The following is a 6209-nucleotide window of genomic DNA, read 5'->3' on the forward strand; positions in this document are numbered from 1 at the left end:
CACTTTAAAGATGTTAAAGAGGGTAAATAAACGGAAGTTAAGTTTAAGTGTTAAAGTGAGTTTGAAGGACAAGTTCAGGGGGGGAAAGATGTCTTTTCTCAAAAAAAAAAAATTCTCTTTATCTATCTATTTATGTAATTTTAATTAGGCTTAAAAATATATAGATTCAATAAAATGGATTAATAAAAACATCATAATTACGGATAAAGTTAAGAGAAAGGACATAAATATACTATTAAAATTATTTTGAATTTTTAAAAAGACACTTAAAATTTGCAGGAATTTTATTACCTCACGAAATTAGTTCTAATCATAATAAATACACATTTTTCACGTCAATGGTATTCAGCCTGAGTGCGTGCATCTCACTCTCTAATAATATTTTTTTTTTTCTTTTTAATATAGGATCGGATAAAACTCCAACCTATTAATATTTTAATTCATTTTACTCTCCCTTCTTTATTCTATTCTGACAAGCTAACTTTCTCCCCTATTTTCTTTCTCCGACTATATCCACTGATAAAAAAAATTGAAATTTGCAATTCTAATACAATTGGTTGACAAATTATAAATAGCTTGCACATCCTTTGAAAATCATGTCGAATTTCACTGGTCGGACTTTCTTTCATCGTTGTTATTGATGGCCAAGTCTCTCTAATATTCTTCTTCTTTTTCATTTTTTCATCATTGTGATGATATTTCAATTCAGAAATAGTATCACTTTAAATTTGCATCAGTGTTAATTACCTTCTTCTTTTGATCTGTCGATGTCGACGTCTTTGAAGGCAATGATAGTGGTACAACAAGCATTGATTGTGCTGAAGTTGAAGTGGATAATAGATTTGATATTTTTAGATCAATTAATGTCGTCTATCACGAACATCATTACAAAATCAGAAAAAGAACAAATTTTGATGTTTGATTAGAAATAAAATATGAAATTGAAGAGTAAAAAATTTTATTTTCATGAATGAGATTTTGATTAAAGTGAATGGATGAAGGAGAAGCATCAATTTTTTCTTTTTACATTGATGGACATGAATTCTGTGAATTCCTTCTTTTTTCTTCTTTGGAGAAAATAAATTATTTGAAGAAGATGAATAGTTTGGAGAAGACAAGTTGTTAATGTCACATGACAATTTTATATTGATTTGGGGATAAATTTTAACTCAGCCTCTTTATATGTGACTTTGCACTTACTCTAAAAATAGATCAGAATGGTGTACTAATTATAATTGGAACTAATTTCATGGGGTATTAAGACTCGAATAAATTTTAGATATTTTTTAAAAATTTAAAATAAATTTAATGATATCTTTATGTCTAGCGTGATGAAGCAAGCTTGTTACTATTATGTAGAATTGTGGTAAAGTAAGCAGGTCATCGTTGACGTGTGTGCTTGCTTTTAGGGTATTTTAATCTTTTTCTGGTTCTTTGGTCCATTAGTTCTATTGATATTTCTTTTCCTTTCTCCATCGTTCTAGCTTTTTCTCTCACCTTCTTCTCTAAAATTTCGCCCCCCCAGCCCCCCTCGTGTCTCTTTTCTTCGGTTGTATCAAGAAATTGTTATATAAGCTTTTACTTCTATGCCCTCTTTTTGGTGTATAACACAAAAGTATAGATCTCGGCTGAATTTGGCAATTTTTCGTTTTTCCTTGGCTACAGAAATTCGCATAGTGAGTTCTACTGTTTTGAATTTCAATTTCTCATGTGCTTCTGCTGAATTATTAATTTAAGCGGTTCAAAATTTATTATCAATATTTTCGTCTTTTACTATGGCGCTGTCTTGATAGAATTGCTCTTTATGTGCTTAATTATGATTTTTTGAATTTCTTTACTTGTATTTACAAATTGATTGTCTGAATGCCTGTTAATTTAGGGAAAAAGAAGCATGATACTTTTGAAATCCTTTATTTGATTGAACTTTTGCCCCCTAGTTGTTTGTGAAAATTCTCAACGAAGTTGCCAGAAATTGATGGACAAGAAAATAAGTGACTTGGGAAAAAAAAGCAAGTGTCTTAGACAAATCTTTTTGTTGATAACCTTAGACCAATCAATTAAATATTGATTAATACGTAATTGAGCACTGGAGTTAAGGATGTTGTTTCTTAATTGGATAACTTATAAAGTGAAGAAGAGGAATTTCAAATGTTATGACATTCATTAGGCGCTAGATTATTATCGTAATTAGGGAAATGAAACAGATGGTTTATGTTACTTTAAATTTTAAATCTTCTTGTCGTTAGTGAATTATATTAGCAGATAAGAAATATAGAAACATAAAAAAACAAAAATGAATTAAGAGAAATGGGAAGAGTTGCTTATTATGATAACAATAACGTGAAAACAGGATCATGTCCTATACAATAAAAATAAATCATTTGCTGGTAGTATTGCAATGGCAATTGCTAGTTTCTTAGTAACCATTGGGTACTTGAAGCTTTCATTGTTATCATGTTTTTTAGTTCTTTCTTTAAGTCTAAAGCACCATACGAGATGAGCAGAATTTGAGCATGGAGTTTTGTAGAAATTTACTACATGCGTTAAATCTTCAAAAAGATATAGTCAGAAACTATTTAATATAACTTGGGAGAACAATGAACATAAACACATTGTTCCCAAAGTCTAGATTAGGACATAAGCAAACATAAGCCATTAGGTGTATGTATTAGTAAAACATATATATTAGAAGATTAAGAAGCAGACATGGTTTTCTTATGTTCATTGTCGTCTACTATTGTTATGTTGTTGTCTTCCTGATGTGTACATGCTGAGTGCATTCATGAAGACTATATTTTCCAGAAAGAGCCCAAATAAAAATAGTGAAAACACCGGTAGCTATGATGTTATTAACGTCAACCTTAATCATGACTTTTTGGAAGGTTTAACCATGACTTTTCGGAAGGTTTGCACTTGTGGCGCACCAATTGTTGCCATGCATTTGTCGTCCCAGCTTGTTCTGGTACTATAAAGGAGTTGCAGAAAACATAGGTTGTTCTTAAGTTGCTGTCACGAATCGCAATGAATATTGTCAAGGCGTGGAGCAAGATATTACAAGTAGAATTTCAGTAGGTTGTGTCTACACAGTTTCTATTTGTGTTGAAGTCTCGGGTACTTTCATGGCTCTATTGACGTCCAAGTTACATTGAGACTTATTTACCAAAATGCAAAAATAAGCTATTTATTTGTTTCAATGTTAGAGTATCTATCTTTATCCTTATTATAACGTAATATTGTTTGTGAAACATCTATAACATTAGCACCTTATTCCAATCGGGTTTCTCTCGTTGTGGCTGTATGGACAGTTTTTCCGCTAAGATTTCCTTAACTATGTTGAAATTTTACAAGTTATTGAATCTATATGAAATGAAATATTATGTTTTTATGTGCTCCTCCCCATTCTACTGAAGTTGAAGTTGGTGTATAATTTTCTTATTTTTTGCATTTAGGTAAGGGATTTCTGAGCCAAAGAATTGCGTTGTCACCTGATTGGATTGATATGAGAAGCCGCAGATTTTTTTTTAAAAGTTCTCTGTCTAGGCTTAAGGTTAGTGGGTTAGTGCTCAACCCACTAACCGTCTTTGAATGCTATATCCCCATGCGATGCAGGGTCCGAGGGAAAGTTTACTTTTTTGTGCAATGTTAGATGGTGAAGTGGCGAGCTTCCATTCTTTGAAAGACTTGATCATTTCATCGGTTTTCCTTCCATAAATTAGAAGTAAAGACTTCACATTTACATTGTCATTGTTATTGTAATTGTCAGGGTCGGAGACATGTCTAGACTTAGATTATTTTTGAATTAGTAGAGGCTTTGAGGATATTACTGTGGATTGGATTGGGTATTGATGTTGACACTCTTAGATGTCTTTAAACTTATTACTTCCTATCTTGATATGTTTTTGGAATTCAGCCGTTGTCATGTGTGTTATGTTCTATTTGGCTAGGCAAAGGGGTAGTCTTCAATCCTCGGTGGACTTGAGATACCGATCACGGTCAGGTCCTGGTCGGATCATTATAGAGGAGAGGGCATGGGTGAGACAAATGGCCATTGTCATTGTTGTTTGGAGTCAACGTCCATTGTCTTGAAGAAAACAATTTTGGAGTGGGGTATTAGAGAAGATGATCGAGGGGGAAGTCAGAGGTTGATAATTAAAAAAGAAAAAAAGACCCTTTGAATTATCATATCAAAATTAATCTTTTTAATAATATGGTTTTGATTTTAGTATATTTGATACAATAATATGTTGGGTTCGAAATTAAGAGGGCGTCATGCAGAAGCTAATAGAAGCAAACTATTGAGACGATAAAGAAAAATATATTATAAAATATATTATTAATATGATTTGTTCAAACGAAAAATATAAAATATATTGGGAGAAAATCTCCCATAGAAAACTCTTTAAACAATTATATTGTGGATTCAATTGTGTTTTGACTAAAGAAGTTGTTTATAGAACTACAAAACACCTAATAGGAAGTAGATTTTTCCTACTACGAAATATTTTTTATTAAGATTTTTTTTCCTATTACGAAATATTTTTTATTAAGTTTTTTTTTCGAAGTAAAACACAATTATGATAGAATTCAAGTAAGATAGAAAATTCAAGAGAAATCCTAACATAATATTTGGTATATAATAAAGTTGAATAAATTTTAAGTAATACCGTAAGGAGTCGTTTGATTGGGAAATAATTATTCCGGGATAACTAATTTCGGGATTAGTTATCCCGGGATTACCTAGGATAACTTATCTCACCATGCATATGGGATAAGCTAATCCGGTATTGATTAATCTCTCCAATCAAATATGGGATAAAATAATACTTCATTTTATTCCAAAATTACTTATCCCTTATACCTCACACCAAACGATCCCTAACTATATTAACATGCAGAGTCCTAGAAACGTTGAAAAAATCTAGATGTATTTAGTAACATACGTGGCATGTTCCACCCATAATTGACACTTCACCCTTCATTGATACCACATCCGAGTCTAGTTTTTCAATACCCGCGGTCATCCTAGCCATGTCTCGGGACAGCTTCAAGGCGAGCCAAAATAATACTAATAGCATTGTGTTCCCCTGTGGGTTGAGAGTGTGAGGTCTCGGGTTCCATTGCACCAAAAACAGTCCACAATATCACACACAACACACCAACAAAGGTTCAAGTCTTTGAACCGCAAGTAACAACACCACACAAATGGCAACAAGAAAACTAAACAAGTTTACAAGTCAAAAACACACTTTGTTGAAGAGAATTTGTTCCAAGACTTTGATGTTCAATAATACACCTTTGAGGAAGATATTTCGGCTATGGTATAGGCTTACAAGACTTGAGACTCTCTTTTCAAGATTCAAAAGCTTTCCACCAACTTTCTACCAACTTGCACTCTTTTGGCGAGACAACTTTTTGGGATAGTCTTGTCTCTTTCCTCTTTTGTCTAAGTTTGAAAAGTGCCTTACTCCTTTTTGGTAACTTGCTTTTTGGAAGACTCTTTTTCTTTTTCTACTTTGGTGTTGTCTTGGATTGTTTCCAAGATAAACACAAAGTCTTATACTTCTTTTCTCTCTTCAAGATTAAACAACAACTTCTTCAACACAACACAGAAACACGAGATGAATACCAACAACAATAAGAAGAAATTGTACACTTAACACCACACCACAACTCGAATCTTGCTCAAGAACTTGGGTTGTAGACTCAATAAGTGTTGAAGAGAAAGAGGACCAACACTAGAAACAAAAAAGACAACAAAACACACTCAAATCTATACACCAATCTCGGCCAAACACAACAACAACAAGAAGAACACCTGGCCAAGAACAAGAACACTTCAACACTCTTTTTTTTACTAAGAGAGCCCAAGATTGGTAGTGTATCAGAGCTTATACTGTATAAATTTATGGAAGTAGTATATATTTGGATTTATTTGATTAATTTATTAATTATGAATTATCTGATAAAACTACATTTAGATATTCCCTAAAATATTATTTAGATGAATAACATACCAAAGTTATCAAAATATAAAGAATTAAAGCAAATAATATCTAAAAAACGTAAAGAATTAAAAATAAGGATAGAAAGACTACAATATAACATAATTGCCGGAGTTAGTAAAACTCAATAAATGCAAAAAAAGAAGAAATATCAAATTTAGAATCGACAATAGATAGTCTAGAATATACATACCAACAAGATCTATT

The 6209-nt window shown here is 31.9% G+C and overlaps 1 long non-coding RNA gene across 1 annotated transcript; it reads left to right on the forward strand.

Moving 5' to 3' along the window:
- The first annotated feature begins 1342 nt into the window (after window positions 1–1342).
- On the forward strand, window positions 1343–3907 carry LOC124891156. The gene is made up of 2 exons (XR_007049548.1): window positions 1343–1676; window positions 3450–3907. It is a non-coding gene; the product is annotated as an uncharacterized LOC124891156 (long non-coding RNA).
- Window positions 3908–6209: the final 2302 nt, after the last annotated feature.

Source organism: Capsicum annuum, unplaced genomic scaffold (assembly GCF_002878395.1).
Source record: "Capsicum annuum cultivar UCD-10X-F1 unplaced genomic scaffold, UCD10Xv1.1 ctg31464, whole genome shotgun sequence".
In the NCBI taxonomy this organism is placed as follows: domain Eukaryota; kingdom Viridiplantae; phylum Streptophyta; class Magnoliopsida; order Solanales; family Solanaceae; genus Capsicum; species Capsicum annuum.